At 31.9% G+C, this 21,805-nt stretch overlaps 1 protein-coding gene across 7 annotated transcripts in view; it reads left to right on the forward strand.

The window, feature by feature from the left end:
* Window positions 1-21,805, forward strand: part of dnc (phosphodiesterase dunce) — a 341,190-nt gene that overhangs the window by 150,476 nt on the left and 168,909 nt on the right. For 3 of the 7 annotated variants that reach the window (XM_081985107.1, XM_081985108.1, XM_081985109.1), the window contains exon 1: window positions 2,180-2,497. The exons of the other annotated variants lie outside the window; for them this stretch is intronic. The gene's annotated coding sequence lies outside the window, so the exon portion shown is untranslated. Of the gene's footprint in view, window positions 1-2,179; window positions 2,498-21,805 lie in introns of those variants that run through there. 7 annotated transcript variants of the gene reach the window in all.

Genomic DNA, 21,805 nt, shown 5'->3' on the forward strand with positions numbered 1-21,805 from the left:
TTCAGACCTACGAAAATCCAGCTAAAAACGAGTTTCTCACAGTCTTTTAGTTGTAAAATGTGTCTTTGTGTACTACTGATAGCTCTAATGATGAAATCGTGACTTCAAGCCGCAAAAATAATTGAAATTGATTTACACAGTGTCATTTCAGTCAGTTTGACTCTTCAGACCTACGAAAATCCAGCTAAAAACGAGTTTCTCACAGTTTTTTAGTTGTAAATTTTGTCTTTCTGTACTACTGATAGCTCTAATGATGAAATCGTGACTTCAAGCAGCAAAAATAATTGAAATTGATTTACACAGTGTCATTTCAGCCAGTTTGACCCTTCAGACCTACGAAAATTAAGCTGAAAACGAGTTTCTCACAGTCTTTTAGTTGTAAAATGTGTCTTTGTGTACTACTGACAGCTCTAATGATGAAATCGTGACTTCAAGCCGCAAAAATAATTGAAATTGATTTACACAGTGTCATTTCAGCCAGTTTGACCCTTCAGATCTACGAAAATCAAGCTAAAAACGAGTTTTCCAGAGTATTTTAGTTGTAAAATGTGTCTTAAAGTATTGAAATGATTACAAAGTAGTACTGATAGCTGTAAAGCTGAAATTATGATTTTAAGCAACAAAAATAATTGAAATTGTTTTACACAGTGTCATTTCAGCCAGTTTGACCCTTCAGACCCACGAAAATCCAGCTAAAAACGAGTTTCTCACAGTCTTTTAGTTGTAAAATGTGTCTTTGTGTACTACTGATAGCTCTAATGATGAAATCGTGACTTAAAGCAGCAAAAATAATTGAAATTGATTTACACAGTGTCATTTCAGCTACTTTATCCCATCAGACTATCAAAATCAAGTTGAAATCGAGCATTTCACAGTATTTTAGTGGGAAAATAATGGTTTAGTTTCACCGCTGAAATTGTTGGTTACATCACTGAAATTGTGACCTTAAGCAATAAAAGTGAGATTCGTTTGAACCAAAAAAAAAATTGTGTTTTTACAGTGTTATTTCAGCTACTCTAGAAATTATCCAAATCGTGTTAAAACGTGCTTTTTACTGTATTTTAGCTGTTTGTAACGATGGTTTACTGATAAAATTGTTGTTCACAGTGAAGAGATTGTATCTTCATGCAAATTTGCTAACAACTAAATGTGTGTTCTTACAATCTCTTTTGCAGTATTTGAGTGACTGTAAAGAACTACTGATACCTTCAATGGTGAAATTAATTTATCAAATGTTGACTCTGACTCTGACCCTAGCACAAAAATAAACAGTACAGTTACAGCATTTCAATTGTATAAAAATTCCAGTCCTGCTGGAGTTGTAAATTACTTACTTTAAACACTGGAATTGTCATCGAGCAGAAAATTGAAAATTTATTTTTTTGTCAAGTATAATTTATTTAAAATTCGTTCAAAGAGCTAGAACAAAATATTGAACCATGCCCAATACATATTTAATATGTATAACTACATGCATTTAATAAATTCAGTTTTTTTAAAATTTTAATAGTTAAACTGTGTGGTAAATATAAATGGTGAGATAATTTTTAAAATATTTTTATTTGAGTAATCTCCTCTTTTAATCATAACCGATGACATTATTCAAATATCATTATAACCGTTCATAATTTGAATTAATTTACTAATCCTTGTTATCTAAAATTTATCTTTTGCAGCGTAATACAGCTTAATCCTTGCTGTATTTAAAAAGACAGGTATAAAGTAATCAGACAATGTTGTTAGGACTTGTTTTTGTTGTTAATTATAGCTTGTTTCTATATAAACATTAATAAAAGTCCTAAAAAAATTTATTGCTGTGTAATAGTGTGTTGTTGGCATTTATGTTAGACGTTGTATGACCTACCAGTCATTATAATTTCATAATGAACGCATTAATATGCATGATGTGGACAAATGAAAACATCATGCATTTGAATACTTTATTAGGAAATTTTAGAAGCATTTTTTCTTTTTTTTTTTTCACAGCGTCTAATTTATTCAAAAGTTTCAAACTTTGAGACTTGAGTTTTTAAGCTCTCACGTTCTGCAGTTTTAATTGGATTTTCCCCCCATTTTCCATCGAAATGGCAACACCGCCGCCATACGTTCGCTATCAGATTCTCCTCCAACCGGGAACTCTCGACATGCTTTTGATCATTTTCCTTTGCACGCGCTCGTGGTGAACGCACCTCGTTTGTTGTCTTCGCGTTGATCGTCGTCGTGGTCATGGACCTAGGTTAAACCCATGTGGACTTTCAGATATTTAAATGGTTTGTTGATGACGTAAAAATTCGACCTACAGCTTCAAATAGTAATTGTACTACAACATAACAAAAACAATAACAAAATTGCTACTATAAGTTCAGAGATAAGCAAAACTACACTAAAGAGGAAAGTGAAGTTAGTGTAGTGTTAGTGTTTTTCGCATTTTTTGGATACCTGCACTTTTTTACTTATTGGAGCTTTTTGGATATTACTTCTGTCTCTCATTTCTCAGGTAACTGTCATTATTAGTGTTAATTAGTTGTGAGTGACGAAACAGCAAACCAGGAAAAATGTGTTTAAAAGTTATGCGGTTATGTTAATTAATTTGATTTTTGATAGAGGAAACTAATACTTCAGTTCATCCTACCTTTCCACTGATACTTCCATTTAGTACATATTCTCAAGAATGACAAGTTTTTCGTTTCTTATGTGTACTCTTCCTCTACTTACTTTCCGGTAACCTGATTCGCAATATTACGTGAACGTCGTTGACGTTTGATCGAAAGATGAAAGTTTTCATTATTTTATAAAAGGAATGGATATTTAAGGTACAAAGAGTCTTCAGATTACAACAGAATTTTAGTAAATTCTAGTAGAGAGAAGTCATAGTACAGTTACTATTTATTTAACGCTGTCACTCAAAAATACAGTAACACAATGAAATTAATTGTAATTTTTATGTTCGAACCTTAGTGGTTTTTGCAAAACAGTACAGAGTTAAATAAATCTGTAATAACTGTTAAAGTTAGACGTTTCTATGCTTAATAACTAAAAATTATTCATTTGCTTCAAATATCTCAGCAAAAAAACTGATGGAATATCTTTTCCTATATAATTAATGTGACAGAACCCCTTGTGCATCATCAAAACTTTTGACTTTTGCATAATAGACTGGTTAATTCAAGTTCACCTCAACTTATCTCTAATACTAGATTTTTAGTTTAATCTAAGCTTCCAAGTAACTTCTGACCTCATTTCTAATCGATCATTTTGCAGTACTGCAATTTATTTACTTTGTTCCGTTTTAGCATCCTAATTATCATGCATTAAGTATTTTATAGGTAATCGTATTACGAAATTTCAGTGATGAAAGTCTTTTAGACCCTGTAAAACTACGAAGGACTTTTACTAGAACTGTGGTTTTTTTATATATGTTATTCATGACAATTCACAACAAAAATCACTTCTGTAGCTTTTACAGTTCCGGAGATATTGAATATTGTTCTGTTAAAATACCTATTTCTTGCATTTTCCTAGTTACGGCCCTGTGAAAAAAAGGAAGGACTTTGAGTAGAACTGTGATTTTTTTAATATGTTATTCCTGGCAGTTTTTCTAACAATTCACAATATAAACTACCTCTGTAGCTTTTAGAGTTTCGGAGATATGAAATTTTTTGCATTTTCATAGTTTCAACCCTGTGCAAACCAAGAAGGACTTTTAGTAGATTTGTGATTTTAGGATATGTCATTCCTGATAGTTTTTCTAACAATTCACAATATAAACCACTCCTGTAGCTTTTACAGTTCCGGAGATATTGAATATTGTTCTGTTAAAATACCTATTTCTTGCATTTTCCTAGTTTCGGCCCTGTGAAAACAAGGAAGGAATTTAAGTAGAACTGTGACTTTTTTGATATGTTATTCCTGGCAGTTTTTCTAACAATTCACAATATAAACTACTTCTGTAGCTTTTAGAGTTTCGGAGATATGAAATTTTTTGCATTTTCATAGTGTCAACCCTGTGCAAACCAAGAAGGACTTTTAGTAGATTTGTGATTTTAGGATATGTCATTTCTGATAGTTTTTCTAACAATTCACAATATAAACCACTTCTGTAGCTTTTACAGTTCCGGAGATATTGAATATTGTTCTGTTAAAATACCTATTTCTTGCATTTTCCTAGTTACGGCCCTGTGAATACAAAGAAGGAATTTAAGTAGAACTGTGACATTTTTGATATGTTGTTCCTGGCAGTTTTTCTAACAATTCACAATATAAACTACTTCTGTAGCGTTTAGAGTTTCGGAGATATGAAATTTTTTGGGTTTTCATAGTTTCAACCCTGTGCAAATCAAGAAGGATTTTTAGTAGAATTGTGATTTTAGGATATGTCATTCCTGATAGTTTTTCTAACAATTCACAATATAAACCACTTCTGTAGCTTTTACAGTTTTGGAAATATTACTTTTTTTCTGGTAAAATGACAATTTTTTGCATTTTCTTAGTTCCAGCCCTGTAAGAACCAGGAAGAACTCCTAGAGGGACTGTGATTTTTGATATGTCATATCTGACAATTTCTCTAACAATTCACAATAAAAACAACTTCTGTAGCTTTTACAGTTTCGGAGATATTAAAATTTTTCTAATAAAATGCTTTTTTTTAATTTGTGAATTGTGATTTTTTGACAGTTTTCCTTACAATTCACTGTTGCTTTTATAGTTTTGGAGATATTTGTAAAAATACTCAAAAAAACAACTCGTTTTCAATAGTGTATTACACTACCAACGAAATGTATAATTAACACTAAATTATTTTAAATTCTGCGACATCACTGAAAATCAAAATGTTAATATAAAATTACCTTTTTAAAAGGATCAATTTCGTGGTATCCAGCTTTTTGGAACAAACCCAAAAAGACACTACAAAAACTGGAAAATTGTGTTTTCTTGAGTAATCTTCGTCACTCCACATTGCTTAATACCTCCACGGACCAGCTTTTCGTTTGGGATTTTTTTGATTACAATTTCCTTTGCTTGCCCGAGTTGTCGATTGTTCCACAGTGTTATGTGGAAACACAACCAATGTTCCTTGAATTTTGGATCGTAAATTCACTTTTAAACACTTTCAGACATTATTTAGTCCAGATTCTGTCAGACAAGGGTTGTGGATTTCTTTTAGTTTTTTCCCTAAAAAACCATTAAAAACAAAAAAAAAATTTAGAAAAATGGATGTTTTTCTGATATTTTTTCTAGTGACTTTTGCTTTAAATTATAGTCACTTTGTAGCCTGTATAATAGACGGATTTTTAGTAAAATAAATGTTTGCATTGAGGAAACTGGGAGTTAACAATAACAAGTAATCAGTTTTTGCACTTTTACTAAACTTATCAAGTAGAAATAGTATTAATTGCGGAAACGTGTATGAGTCTAACACCTTGTTTATAATAGCTTAAAGAGTATTTTTGGTCACAGGATGTTTTAATGTCTATTCTTCGTTTACAATGTAACCAATTTATGGATTAAAGCTTTTTTACTCACAAAACATCTGCAGTAAAAAACACGTTAAGTTACACACTATTTCGTTTTATTTTTTTAAATCTCCAGCTGAATAAAATTCGTACAGTTAAATGCAAAATGAAGGGTTTTACTATTTTGTTTCGTTGCAGTGAAAAAACTTGAAATTGCTTTCATTCTGTTCAATTTTGCTGTTAGATTTTAATATCGTCTCCAACTTTTCATTGTCAAAACTGAATTTCCTGGCTAGCTTTTGTACGTATAATTGCTTGGCACCTTATAAATGAGTCTTGTGCTCATTCTTGTCCAATCCAATTTTCCACGTGTGTTCAACCTGAAAAATCATGTTATTTTCGTAATTGCTAACGAGTCAATTTTTGTTTTTTTACAGTATTTAATTTGTTGTGAGTGTATGTTGATTATCTATTTCTTTTAGCTATAATAAATAATAAAATTAATGGTTTGTGTCATTGATCACTTATTTTCTTCCGTCACTCAAACGCTGTTTCGTCACTCAACAACATGTTTTACGTGAATATTACAAAATGTGTATTTGCATTTTTGGGTGGGTTCCAACTTTTTTAAAAACGTTTTTCCGTCAGAAAATCCTTTAGTGTAATCGCCTGCTGACTGTTTACGAAAGATTGCATTTCGGTTGCCCAAGGCAAAGAAGCTTTAATTACGATTTACTGCGTTAAACCATCATTGAATCAATCCAATATACGTCCAGATTTCGAAATTTATTGCTTTTCTTCTATGCTGAATAAATACGTTATTTCCCGTAGAGTTTCTGTCTAAAAACGTGTAGAAAATTAAACAAATCGCTTACAGGTTATGTAAAACAAGAGTTTAAAACTAATTATAAACGTAGCTTTTTCAGTCAATGTAAACGATTGCACGTTTCAACGTCACGACACACAATTTTTGCCAGATTATACGCTTGTTAGCTTAATTGCAAATTGAATTAAAATCCTTTGTACCTAGTTTTGTTCAGCTTTGTAAGCTGGATAGATATGCGCAGTTTGACGTCAGTCTACAGGCAAGAACTGAAAATTATTTCAGAGTTTTATTATCTAATTCTGAAATTAGTTGCTGCAGAAGCATTCAATTTTAATTTCATTTTGTTAATAATTATCCACTTTTTTGAAGTTTTAATAATAAAGGAAAACTACGAAGGCGTAGAAGGGCCACAGACGTTATTTTTCTTAAATTTTTACTTCAAACTCAGAAATTAACTAAATTCCGACTTCAAACTCGGAACTTAGTTGCAATGTTGTCAAACTGACAAATTCTACTAATTAAGATCAAAAAGTGTTTGCAATGTTGCCAAACTGACTAATTTTACTAATTTGGTTTGAAAAGTATATGCAATGTTATCAAACTGACAAATTCTACAATTTTGGTTTGAAGAGTGTTTCCAATCTGTCCAAACTGACAAGTTCAACTAATTTCTTTGAAGTGTGTTTGCTTGCAATGTTGCCAAATTAACAAACTCTCCTAATTAAGATCGAAGACTTTTTGCAATGTTGCCTAACTGACAAAATTTGGTAATTTTTTGGTTCAAAAGTGTCCTTGCAATGATATCAAACTAACAAATTCTACAATTTTGGTTCGAAGAGTGTTTGTAATGTAACCAAACTGACAAGTCCGACCAATTTCTTTGAAGTGTGTTTGCAATGTAGCCAAAGTTAACAAATTTTACTAATTTGCTTCGAAGAATGTTTGCAATGTTGCCAAACTGAAAAATTTTGTCTAATTTGGTTTGAAGAGCTTTTGCAATGTGACAATGTAAATTCTGAGTTCGAAGTCGGAATTTAACCAAATTCCGAGTTCAAAGTCAGAATTTAACTAAATTCAGAGTTCAAAGTCAGAATTTAACTAAATTCAGAGTTTGAAGTCGGAATTTAAGAAAAAAAATGTTTGTGACCTTTCTGCGCCTTCGTAGAAAACTATGATTTGGTTTGTAGGTTAATTGACTGTTGATATTTCTGCCTTATGCCAAAATGGTAAAAAACTAGAATCTTTCGCATTCTCAAATTTCAAACTTATACGCTTATCTGATAATCCATATCAGAAATTCCATTAACATCATAACGAGGGGAAGTTATCAGATGAAAAGCTGTCCTGAATTATACTTGTGTGAATTTTCGCCACAATTGAAAAGGGTTATCAGTTAATTTGTTTTGAATTCGACGCTTAATAGCTGTTGCTGCTCTTATTCTGTTGAGTGGTAGTAAAAAACTTCTTTTTTAAGGTTCATTAAGGTCAAAACAACCCTTTTTAGATCAGTTGTACAGGGTGGAACAACTAAAAATGCGAAGTACTACCAACATAGACGCTTGCGGAAAAAAAATATAACTTAAAGATTCAAGAAATATTATTGTGGATCCAATGTTGCCACATCTACATTTAATTTTGATTCGGAAAGTCTAGTAACTGATACCATTTTTCAATTCTGCTACTTGATCTCGAGAATTTTTTTTTTTTAATTCGGTTTTAATTTAAATATCTCTAGAAAAGTAAGCTGGAAACCTGAAAAATAAAAATTTCAATCTTTAATACTACCTAAATCATCATCTAATTTTACAACAATCTGTATTAAGTTTGGTGCTAAATTAACAATAATATAAACGTAAACTGGACTAACTTTGCATCGGTTTCTAAAGCAAACAGGATTGAATTTAAAATTATTCAGTAATTTTCATGTAAAAACCAAATTTCCATGAATATTTTCCTAGTTATGCAAACAGCCTATCAAACAGGGCATTTTTTCACTGTATAAACTTTTGGATGCGGTTGTTTGTAAATTTCTACACGGTTTTAACAAGTTTTGCAAAAATACCAATTTTAAACCGTATTCAGAGCATATTTGTCTTGCTTTAAAATACAAAAATCCTCAAAATTGATTCTCAAAGACCTAAATTTTTATGGATACGTGAAAAGGCAAAGCTGTATTAATTCAACCAATTGACTTATTTTGACCTTATTTTTGCTAAAAGGAACCTTTTTTTAAAGCTAGAATCACAAACTTTGATTGTCTGGCAATTTGGTTATTTGGATTTATTGGAAAAAGTTTTGATGGGGTTATTTGGGGCCGTTGAAATGGGGACAATCTTCAACATTATTTTGCATCTCAAATGGCTTTTTTGTGTCCAATAAAACTTAGAATACCAAACTAACCTACTTTATTTCCCAATAACTTTTCGGCTTAAAATCACTATTTTAATATAATGCTGATATGGGAATTAATACTAAGCTTATAATGACCAGGAAAATTTAACTATTTATTAGCAACTTTTTTCAATTTGTCGTTTCCGTGCTTTAAACCTTGAGGCATCTTACAAAATAGAGCTAGATTAATGCCAGCAATTTGCAAGAAAGCACGATTTTCATAATTCATTTTAGACCTGCCAGTTTTAGGTGTCTTTTCAAAACATACAATCAATATTTGCTGTTGAAAACTAACCTCATTGAATATGAAGGTCATGTAATTTTTGCAAACTAAACCGCATCAAAGCAAATAGGTTTCATTAAAATGCGGGTGAGTTCGATATCCTTTATTGCAAACATTCAGGCTAATAATTGACTTTTTGTGCATAAGACTGCAGTATTCAGCTATATAATTGATTTGTTAAGTGTCCTGGAGTTTAATTAAGCCTTCATTATGAAAAGAAAATTAAAATCGAGTTTTTCTCTTTTTTTTTTGTATCCAAGTCTTGCTTGGTGAAAAACTGCTTTAAGAAAATTTAATTAATTTTATTCAGCACCCTATTTTACTTGTTAAATATTGTACGCATCTTCCAAATGGTTAAATTTCTCTTTTTAATGTATGCAACGTTATTTTATAAGGTCAATTATTCAAAATCTAATTATGCCATTACAGGATTGCTGGTCGAGTTAATTCAGTTACCTGACATGTGTGCAGGAGAAATTTGGCACTAAATATGCTTAAATTATAAGCAAAATCAGCAAGACCGTAAAATTTTATTAACATAATTATTTTAAGTGAAACAAAGAGCAGAAGGAGATAGGATTTGTAGCAAAATGGTAGTTAAATTTGTAACTAATGCCCCTAAATTAAGTTTATTAATAATTATAATAATATAATAATTATCTTGTTAAAGTCGTACAGACCAAAAGAACAAATTTGTAAATGTATTACACGAAAGTATAAGTTTTGAATTTAGCTGTTGAAGTAACATTAACAGTTAATTAGTCATTGTCTCCTAATGATTGATGAATAGATCATTAAGGGACAATTTTACTCTTATCGTACATTAAGACGATTTATCCATTTCAAATGGTTCACTTTATTAGAATATTGCTTTTGTAAATCCTGTAATAATCCCAAATTGCACGCAATCTTGAAGGGTTGATCATAAAAATGATGGTTTGGGTCCAGATTTATCAAATCAGACAAAGGAAGCATTGTATGCCTGGAAGGAAAAGGTTATATAGATAGTCTTCAGCTATTTGCATTCATAAGGTAAAATAGTATAATTTGGTGTAATTATACTAGATTAATTGGTAAAATTCAGATTTGTACACAATGGTTATCAGAAAATTAATAATTAGCAAATTAGATAACTTTGGTTTCCTTTACTTCAAAATAAACTTTCTAATTCTGATCTTTCTTATTAACTTAATTGTAATTGGTTGAAGGATTTCATTTTGATCAAGTGTTTTTCTTCAAAGTGTCTGGCTTAAAACAGTATTAAATGCAAATCGTTTTCTGTAACTTAATGTTCATGTTCTAACCGTTCTGCCTTGAATTTACGTAGTATAATTAGTAACACCAAGTCAAACATGGGCTTCAAACCGAAAATTGCCGACTTATGTGCGAGTGCCAACTGTGCCACTATCGTGACATACCTTACGTTTAAACAATGAAAAATAAATATGATTTGAGACCAGTTTGTTGTCTGCTTGGAATTGTGCCAAAGTGAGTCTCGGCTAAATATTTATTTTCGTCCTTTGTTGACTCATAAGTTTCATTGTATGCAAGATTTTATACAATCTAACCTCGGTGGCTTATTTACGAGATATGAGGTAAAACCGAGGGGTAAACCGTTAATTCCTAATAATTAACCTAACCCAACCTAGCCTAACAATATCCACTAACTTCCTGAATTATCACAACTGGAAAATCTAAAAAAACCATCTTTAATTAAAAAAAAATAAAAATAAAATATGCATGCAACGATTTAATCGGAAGTAGATATCAACTGCTGCTTATTTTAAATGGGACACCCTGTATATTTTTTCATTTTTGTATTCTACGTCAAATTCTAGACATATTTCGCGTATTAATGTCATATGTTATAATCTGTATCCGTTTCTGAGATATTTACCATTTTATGTAAAATTTGATATTTTCGGTCTCCAAAACATTTTTAATTTTTACATATCAGGATAGGTTTTTTTCTTGGTTTTTGTGTTTTGTCATGTTAGACAAGGTTTGTTCTGGGAATGGGTGCAAAAAAACCTCAAAATATATAATACAGTGTAGTCAAAAAACCAGCTCTAAAAAAGAACAGTACTAGTTTTTCAAAAGGAACACATTCTTATAATTCTGTCTGATTCTCTGTTCAAAATTAAAGAAAGTTTGTATTACGCCACTTATTTGTGTGTTTGTATTACGACTCTGATATCCTCCGCTCTAATATCTTTAAAGGATTTTTGTTTAATCGGGCAGGTACGGCCCTGATATTTGTCACAAACCTAGCACAATTATTGCTAAATCTATAGTAGTAGCAAAACTGTAGAAATACAATCATTAACGTCGATTTTCGCTTGCACTAGCTGGCTAACATAACGCGCAAAACCCATTAGGATAGTGGGGGTGTATCAGGCAAATTTGACCCTTACGAAAATTGTCATTTGCAAAAACAGTTTTTCAAAATATTTCCAAGCATTACGTCGTGGTAGATCTAGTAAGTTACGTATTTTCCTAATTTTCTATAGTCAAATTAGCCTTTAACCAGTCAAAAATGTTTGTGGTGCATCCTGTCACTAAACCGTAAATAACACACGTGTATTTGTAGCACTTTGGGGTATCTTTTTGTTTAATTCTAAAAAACTCGCGTAAATGCACTATCTTTGGTAGATTTTTATACGTCAATGGACAGCCAATGAAATGAGCTTTCTAAAAATATCCCTATTTAGGTTGACAGGTTAGACGGTTTGGCCGCTAGAGGGCGTCAAATTTTACCAATTTTTTATTCACTTTTTATAAGCTTTTATATGTCAATGGATAGCTAACAAAATGAGGTTTTTATTGACGTATAAAAGTTGATTGATTAGTTATACGGTTTTGCCGATAGAGACAGTTAAAATTTTTGAAAGTAAAATTACAATATTCATAATTCTTCCTTGTTCTCCAACGGATTTCATTAAAATTACCAAACTTTATTTATGTTTGTATTTCAATGGTGTATAGAAAAAACATTGTATGATAATTTTTTTTATAATATAATTTAGACAAAATGGCAACATTACTTATTCTTAGTAATGTTGCCATTTCCCAAGTAATGCCCACTAATACCTACAGTTTGTACACTATAATGCCCCAGTGAAACCCCAAAACACCAACTTTACCAACTCCTAGTAATATTGGTTCGACGCATTTATCTTCTTTAATTTTCAGCAGTACAACAATATCTTCATAATCAAATACAATACCTTTCAACCTTAAATCCGTTTTTAATTGGATTGTAAAGAAGTCTAAACATGTTTCCTTTTATTAAATAAGCACGCAACTTCCAGTTGGGAAGGATTAAAGTACCTTTGAAACATTCCTTTCATAATATTTCCACATTCGAAAACTTTACAGGAGAAATTCGTGGACGTAAATAAATTACTTTTTCGCAATCATTTGGTTCTCGACAGCACAATATTAGAGGTGATGCTATAAATTGCAACTGGATTTCCAGACTTTTTCTTGAACAAGAAAACTAAATTAATTTGTCGCGTTGTCACCTTTTTCTTGGTGTTAATTTGGTGCCTGTTTTAATTAAAGTATTTATTATTTGGTGCAAAGTTGCAAATAATTTAATATAAAGATAAATATTTTTTCCTAACGGAATAACTTTGCAAAGTAGGCACTAAAACGTTCCGCAAAGTTTATATTTATTCTGAAAACTTTCTTGTATTCTGAATTTCTACACTAAATGAAGCTTGTACCAGAAAAGTTCATTTAGAATAGAATTGTAAAAGTGAGGTAATAAATTTTCGTTTTAAGGCCAGGTTTACCATATTTAATTCACTTTGCTAAAAATGTTTGATAAACATGTAATTTAACCGTTTTAAAATCTTTTTCGGATACATATATTGAGGCATACACGAAACAATTTGTTGGGCTGAGTGCTTCAAAAATACGTTTCAATATTCAGCATCCGGTTCAATCATTTCCAAATTGACTCGCATCGGATATTCAGTTTCATGTAAACCTGCTCCCTGTGATGTAATTCAATAAAATATAAATGAATAATCTTTATTTTTGCCTGTTAATTGAATTTTCACAATGTGTTTATAACTCTGAGATTGGTTCAAAGAAAGTTATTGCAACTTCCATACATCTCGACATTAATCACGCTCCATGTCGCTATTTTATAGAATATAATTCTATGTTGGAATGGTAAGGAAATATTTAATGCATTTCCATTGAACCTGCTAAGGGTGTATGAGGTGCAACTTATCATTTATTGATTAATAGCTATCCGGGCTTCCACAATGGATAATGTGATTTTGTATCCAATTGATGGCTTCGGTTTGTTGTTAAACATCCTGCAACTTTAATCTCCCTTTTAGCACTGTTTCTATCCAGTCAAAAGGGAAATGTAACACATGACACTTGTAGAAGAATATTTTAAGGTCTATGGAACTTTCAATATGTTCCTAAAGGCTTCTGCCAAATTAAAGTAGTTATGGGAAGATTTAAGACACTTGTAGAGAACTTTGGCACTTTTTAGAAGGTTATCAGTAATATTTAGAGGTGTATGAAAATTTCAAAATGGTTCTAGAGGCCTCTGGCAAATTAAAACAATTCTGGGGAAGGCTTAAGACACTGGTAAAGAATTTTGGCACTTTTTAGAAGGTCAGTAACATTTAAAGGCCTATGGAACTTTCAAAATGGCCCTAGAGGTCTTTGTTAATTTAAAACAGTTATGAAAAGATTTAAGACACTTACAGAGGATTCTGACACTTTTTAGAAGATTCTAAGTACGTTTAAAGGTCTATGGAACTTTTAAAATGGTCCTGGAGGGCTCTGGCACTTTTAGAAGGTTCAATAGCATTTAGAGGTATATGGAACTTTGAAATTGGTCCTAGACACCACTGGCAATTTAGAACAGTTCTAAGAAGGTTTAAGACACTTATAGAGGACTCTGCCACTTGTTAAAAGTTCTTAGTAACATTTAGAAGTCTATGGAACTCTCAAAATGGTCCTAGAGGGCTCTGGCACTTTTTAGAAGGCTCAATGGCATTTAGAGGTCTGTGGAACTTTGAAATTGGTCCTAGAAGCCTTTGTAAATTTAAAACAATTCTGGTTAGGTTTAAGACACTTGTAGACAACTTTGACTCTTTTTATAAGATTCTCAATAAAATTTAGAGCTCTGTGGAACTTTCAAAATGGTCCTAGAGGGTTCTGGCACTTTTAAGAAGGTTCAATAGCATTTAGAGGTATATGGAACTTTGAAATTGGTCCTAGAGACCACTGGCAATTTAGAACAGTACTAAGAAGGTTTAAGAAACTTGTAGAGGACTCTGGCTCTTGTTAAAAGTTCTTAGTAACATTTAGAAGTCTATGGAACTCTCAAAATGGTCCTAGAGGGCTCTGGCACTTTTTAGAAGGTTCAATAGCATTTAGAGGTCTGTGGAACTTTGAAATTGGTTCTAGAAGCCTCTGTAAATTTAATACAATTCTGGTTAGGTTTAAGACACTTGTAGACAACTCTGACTCTTTTTATAAGATTCTCAATAACATTTAGAGGTCTGTGGAACTTTCAAAATGGTCCTAGAGGGCTCTGGCACTTTTTAGAAGGTTCAATAGCATTTAGAGCACTATGGAACTTTCAAAATGGTCGTAGAGACCTCTGGCAATTTCAAATAGTTTTAGGACACTTATAGAGGATTCTGACACTTTTTAGAAAATTCCAAGTAACATTTAAAGGTTTATGGAACTTTCAAAATGGTCCTAGAGGGCTCTGGCACTTTTAAGAAGGTACAATAGCATTTAGAGGTATATGGAACGTTGAAATTGGTCCTAAAGACCACTGGCAATTTAGAACAGTTCTAAGAAGGTTTAAGACACTTGTAGAGGACTCTGCCACTTGTTAAAAGTTCTTAGTAACATTTAGAAGTCTGTGGAACTCTCAAAATGACCCTAGAGGGCTCTGGCACTTTTTAGAAGGTTCAATAGCATTTAGAGGTCTGTGGAACTTTGAAATTGGTCCTAGAAGCCTCTGTAAATTTAAAACAATTCTGGTTAGGTTTAAGACACTTGTAGACAACTCTGACTCTTTTTATAAGATTCTCAATAACATTTAGAGGTCTGTGGAACTTTTAAAATGGTCCTAGAGGGCTCTGGCACTTTTTAGAAGGTTCAATAGCATTTAGAGCACTATGGAACTTTCAAAATGGTCGTAGAGACCTCTGGCAATTTCAAATAGTTTTAGGACACTTGTAGAGGACTCTGGTACTTTTTAGAAGGTTGTGAGTAACATGTAAAGGTTTAGGTTCTTTCAAAATAAAACAGTTATGGAAAGATTTAAGTCAGTTGTAGAGGGCTCTGGCACTTTTTAAAAGGTTTTCAGTAACATTTAGATGTCTATGAAACTTTCAAAATGGTCCTGGAGGCCTCTGGCAAATTAAAACAATTCTGGGAATGTTTGAGACACTTGTAGAGGACTCTGGAACTTTTTAAAAGGTACTCAGTAACGTTTAGATGTCTATGGAACTTTCAAAATGGTTTTAGAGGCCTCTAGCACTCTCAAAATGGCCCTAGAGGATTCTAGCAATTTAAATCAAGCAAATTCGTCACGTCACTTTTTACTTTTGAAAATAGTGAATGAAAAGCCTTAATATATGGATTTGTTCCTTATTACTATACTTGAACCGCATTTTGGACACAAAACTGCTCTATACAAGATTTCTCAAATTAATCTGACGTTTATTGAACGTTCAAACTGACAATTACTGGTACTATCATGCTAAAACACACATATTTTTATTTAATGAAATGAGATAGGAGATGTCATGTGACAACTGTCACTGAACAGAGCTTATGTCGACATGACTAGGGAAAACTTGATTAAGAAATGTTTTGGATCTTGGGGAACTTCTCCATGTAAACTGAGTTTAGTATTTTAATCTTTCAAAGATATTTGAATAAAGCTACGTAAAGTATTTAGTCGAACATGAAAGCCAGCAAAACCTCCAACAATGTAACAGTTAAACGGAAACCTAAAAAGTGACAAATTTTGTCATGGAGGTATTTCTAAAGTGCTCTCAGACAAACGGGAACCGCCTAATTGAAATAAAGTAGAAAACGTTTCTCAAAAGATAAGAGGAGCGCGAAATTATTCAGGAGAATTCATCTACCACCAAAATAATGGAAAGATCCTCGTTATTCTGCCATGACCCGTCAACTTACGTTTTCTGGATAAAAATTTGTTGTTTGTCGTCTTGGGAATTGCCGCATAGAGAAAAATACGACAATGAACCATAATTTAATTATTGAAATTTTTTTTAACTTTTAGAATAGTTGTGTTAAACCAGAACTCCATGTTATATCAAATTTGGAAGTTAGGTAGCTCAGTTGATCATCAATTTTGATAAAATTTTATAAACAAAGTTTCGATACTTACATCGATTTAACCTACCAAACATTTAAAGTTGCAATAATACCTGTAATTATCCTACACCTAGCAGAACATTATAAACCATTTAGTTCACTGACAATTAACTTTTGGCAAGTATTCTGAAAAAATTAATTAAGCGATGTGTTTTGTATGTCCTTTAAATAGTTCCAAACAAAAATAAAATTCGTGTAATCAGACATATAGGATTTTTGGCTAGAGGCAAAGCAGGAAAGCACAGACAAAAAACAAGAAAAATAAATAATATTGACAAACAGGTATTTTCAATTAAATTCGCAGCAACTTTTTTAATTGCAGTGCCAGAAACTGTTTTGTAAAATAATTTTGTAGAAATACTTTAAAAATCGTGCTCGATATTGCCAATTAGCCTGGTTAAGAAAAAGTGCGATTTTGCTATTTCATTTAACCTCAAACTCTTCAACTTTTCTGTTCATAATAATGCGAAATAATGTATATTTAAAACCACTTTCTTCAAAGTTTTAGCTGCAGTACGTACAAAACTATATTAAGCTTTCAGAGATTTATGAATTAAATATGAAAAGGATTGTTTACTCTTTACATTAGAGACGGACATTTAATATTGTAATGGATTTGCGTTTCGTAGATTACACAAATCCTAGTTTCTTAGTATCAACAGATCGAAGCAGACTTTATTACTAAAGTTACTAATTTTAGTTACAAGCACTGTGCCTTGATTTCTAATTAGTTGACGTCCAACTCTAGAATACAGCCTGGACAGTAATTAGATAAGGTCAATTTAGTTTTGGATATGCCAGTTTAACTTTAATTAACTATACTTAATTAACTATCCAATTGAATAAAATAATGGGCAAAAGTTTTCCGTGATCGGTTTGGTAAAATAAATTCCAATTTGACCTGCAAATTTATCGGTCTAATTGAAATTTGCTTCAAAGATATCAATTTATTGTCATGGCTGTCATTAATTTGGAAAGTTCTTCTTTACCGTTTTTCAGTTATTTAGCAAAAACTAGTTCGATGCAACAAATTTTCAAATCAGTTAAAATTGTGGTTTAAAATTTGAGCATTTTTGGGAGTTCGGGGAGGTTGAGCCACTCGAATTAACCGTCTTGAGCTCCTCTTTCCAGTGGTGTTTAGCAACTTTTCGGTCTCTTGCAACTTTTTCGTAACTTTTTTGCGTTTTTGAGTTATTTAGCAAAAACTGCTTTGATGCAACACATTTTCAAATCAGTTGAAATTTGAACCCCCAGTAACTCAGTTATTTTTGGGAGTTTAGGGTGGTTGTACCACTCAAAAAAATCGTTTTGAGCTCCTTTTTCCAGTGATGAAGACTAAAAGTTCTATCTTCTAAAATTGCGCACAGGGTGATACGCACATAGTGAACAACCGTACTTTTTTTGCTCATCCTGTATAGTGTAAACAAAAATGGTCTGCAAACTTACAGGTTAAGGAGTTGATTAGAAACATTTTTGATTTCTTCCATTTTTTTTTGTAATATTTTGTAACTTTTTGAAATTGTGGTCTGAAATTTGAACATAGTTTGAAAGAACAGTCAGGGACAAAATTGCCTGTAAAACCCACTTGTAGTAAGAAAATGACTGTTTTAAGTACATTTTTGGAATCCTCATTAAATTTCCTATTCAATAACCTGAAAAAACACTACAAAATTTGGTACAATCAGGGAGAAAAACGGTGTCAAACTTTGGACTGCCAGAAACACAGTTTGAAAGAACAGTCAGGGACAAAATCGACTGTAAAACCCACTAGGAGTTGGAAAATGACTATTTTAAGCACATTTTTGGAATCCTCATTAAATTCTCTATTCAATAACCTGAAAAAACACTACAAAATTTGGTACTGTCAGGGAGAAAGGAGGTGTCAAAATTTGCCAGAAACACAGTTATTAGTATATCGGTAAAGTAAATATTTCACTTACCCGTCACTAGATAAAAGTATTAGCAAAGGCTAAAAAAGAGTTATTTTCTTATTTTGTTATATAAGTTTACTATAAAAGAAAGCATTAAAGCTGAGGTAAACTCTTTGTTGCTCCAGTTGTTTGCCTTGAAAGCGAAAGCCAGAATTTGTTTACTAAGTCTCTAGTGTGACTCTTATCTTGTTGGTTTAGTTCTCTTTTGTACCTGAGGGTGCTTTTGCTATTCATAAATGTTAATTTTGTTAAAAAAAATAAAGTCTGTAAGAAAAATATGAACTGGAAAGACTTAAAATTAGGTTTTAACCGTCAATTCTTGCTATCTCTCAATGTATAGATACAAAATGGTTTTTAATGCAATGCTGATATTTTGCTGTCCCGAATAGCTGAAACGAGAGAAAAGTTTCAGATTGTTCAGTTTAGCGAGCAATTTTGTGCCATTAGAGTTTTCACCTGTTTAATGTCCATTTAAACAAAATGTATGCAGTCATTAATCAATAATTCACCCATCCTGCATGGTTTTAACTACTTTCCTGCTTTTAATTGCAACTTCAACATCTGAGAGTAAGTTGGTAATAACATTCTTACTGCTCTAGAGAAAAATCCATTTTCTTTTTTCTTAAAATTGGTCCCTTGGCTAAACTTAAAGAAAAGCTCGGACACTTCAGCTTTGATTTGTAGCTAAAAGTTTTGACAAGTTTATTACTTCATTTGAAACTTAGTAACACAATGTCTTCATTGATTTCAGATTTAAAAAAATGTCCGCTAAACTTTAGCAGAGTTTAAAATTACTAATTGACCGTTACAGATTAATTTCTGTGTCATTTGCTATAAAATGGCTTTTAAATTAATACCACACGACAAACTATCTAACACATTTTCTGCTAATTGCCTTACTCTAAATGGAGCTTGTCACATTTTTATTTATGTTCCATTTTATTGTTATTTTAGGCCCACTTCTTCTATATTGTAACAAAACGGAATTCAGCATTCTCTTTTTTTACCTCGCCTTGTCATCCACTTCCAAATCTTAAAGAAATAATAAAAAATAACCGTAGGAAGGCTCTGAATAGGTCGGTGTTATTTATAAAAAGGGAGCAAAAGAAAAACGAGGTTAAACAACCCCTGTCTGTATTTAATCTCCTTGATAACCTGAGAAAAAAAATGTCTAAACCAATCTGAAACAATTTATTTAACATATACTTTATAATACAGGTAATCTTGTGCATACTTATACTACTAAAACATATTATTACCTGTGTATTTGCTTTATGCTTTTATGTTAGACACATAAAAGATACTTTAATGGAAATTTAATTGACAGACATAAAAGTCTAAGGGATCGTACTGTTTTGATATGCCAGACATAAAGGTCTAAAACCTTTCTGGAAATGACTGTATCTTTTGATTTATATGCAAATACGTTAAGACCTAGGGAACAGACTGTTTCGTTTGAAAGCACCAGGTGGATCAGCTTTGTATTTTTGCTTTTCAGGAATGATTTCACTAAAAACATTATCAAAGTAACAAAGTCCATGCATCATGCATCTATTCTCTTGATAATTTACTTAGACAAGTACTGACTAAAATTTCCTCTAGAAATTCTATTTTATAGAAAGCTTGTACCAGTTAAGACTTAATTTTGTTACACCATGTTTTGTAATTAAAACTCATCTTAGAAAATCAATTTGGTTTCAGATGGAGGACTTGCAGCGTTATTTGGAGTGTCACTCAAAACTTTTTTGCTTCGAGTTTTGTCTTGTTCTAATGCATTTCTTGGCGGACAAATTAAAACTTTATTAAATTGAGTCTATACTTGTTTGAGTTTAATTAAGATTTCCCAGTGCTTTCAAATTTTTCTTGAATATTTAGTTCTATTTGTACTAAAACATGACAAAGTAATCGTTTTTATAAAAAGTGAAGTACAACCAATTTTCTTATTTAAGGATGACAAAATTTTTTGAAATTTCTTTGTTACTATGCTTTTTATTAATATTTAATTATATTGTAGATCTACTCTGCGTGTTTAGTTTCACGTTTTGATTAAATTTCAACATTATGTTCTGTTTATATAGGTAATTTTTGGCGTAGAATCCAAGATTTATATGACATCCTGTATGTTTTAGCCACTAAGAGAAGCCTTTTTAAGTGTAGTGTTTCAAACAATCCCAGTCAACATTATTGATTATACTACGTCAGCAAAGCACTCCACTATTAATTTAACTAATTACCAAAGCAGAAAATTTTTGTCGATCAAACCACGTCAGCCTCACTTATCCACTTTGCAAAGCATTAATGTAGTAATACTTTCAATTGCTTTAATGTAAAACTGTTTCAAATTCGTTCTGTATTTTTTCGTAACCTACACTTTGGAGTTGCTGTAGCACTTGAGTATATCGCAGACAGTTTTCGGCCTGTAACTCTTTTAAACGGACTTTTAGGACAAAAATGCTTAAAAGTAATCTTGTATTTTACTGTAACTCCTCAAATAACGGAGCTATGCTCTGTTGAACTTACACTATGAGGTTACTGAAGCACTTGAGTGTATCGCACACAGTTTTCGGCCTGAAACGTCCAGAAATGGCTCTTTAGGGCTAAATTATTTCAAAACAGTCTTGTAGAGCGTGAAATTTCCTACAACTTGCTAGGTTATACTTCTGCTGTATCTCCTCAAATAACGGAGCTATCCTGTGTTGAACCTACACTATGAGGTTACTCAACGGCTCTATAGGGAAAAAATGATTAAAGTAATCTTGTATAACATAAAACCTCCGTTACAACTGTCTATTTTACACTTTTGCTGTAACTTCTCAAATAACGGAGCTACGCTGTGTTGAACTTACGCTCTGAGGTTACTGAAGCACTTAAGTGTAAGGCAGACTACTGTAAGGTAAATTACTTCAAAGAAAGCAGTCTTGTAAAGGGTGAAATTTTCTACAAATCTTTAAGTTACACTTTTGCTGTTACTACTCAAATAACAGAGCCTACGCTCTATTGAACCTACACTTTGAAGCTCGCTTTTGCATTGCAGGCATTGCAGGCAGTTTTCGGCATGTAACTCTCTTAAATGGCCCTTTAGGGCAAGATTACTTGAAATCAATTTTGTAGAACATAAAATTTCCTAAATCCTCTAATTTACACTTTTGCTGTGACTCCTCAATTAACGGAGCTCTGTTGAACCTACATTATGGAGTTACTGCAGCACATGAGTAGCCAAAGCAATTATTTTCCTGTCTGTGTAATTGTGCTCAGCTACTATTCCGGTAAACGGTCCTCATACGATTTTATTAGAAATTTTCATTTAAGATTCTGCTGGCACAGTTCTATTTCCGTCTCTAATTATACCAAACTCACAAGAGGACGTTTTAATATCTGTTTTGTGTATCTCTGTTTATAAATGAAACTATTGATGTTTCAGACACTGAAAGCTCAAACTTTAGAGTTTATACTGGCATGTTGATATTGCTAAAATAAACACTAGAAGGTGTTTCAAAGCCATATTTACTAAGCAAATTATTAG

This window comes from Ips typographus, linkage group LG8 (genome assembly GCF_016097725.1).
Source record: "Ips typographus isolate SLU linkage group LG8, UJ_Ityp_2.0, whole genome shotgun sequence".
Classification (NCBI taxonomy): Eukaryota; Metazoa; Arthropoda; class Insecta; order Coleoptera; family Curculionidae; genus Ips; species Ips typographus.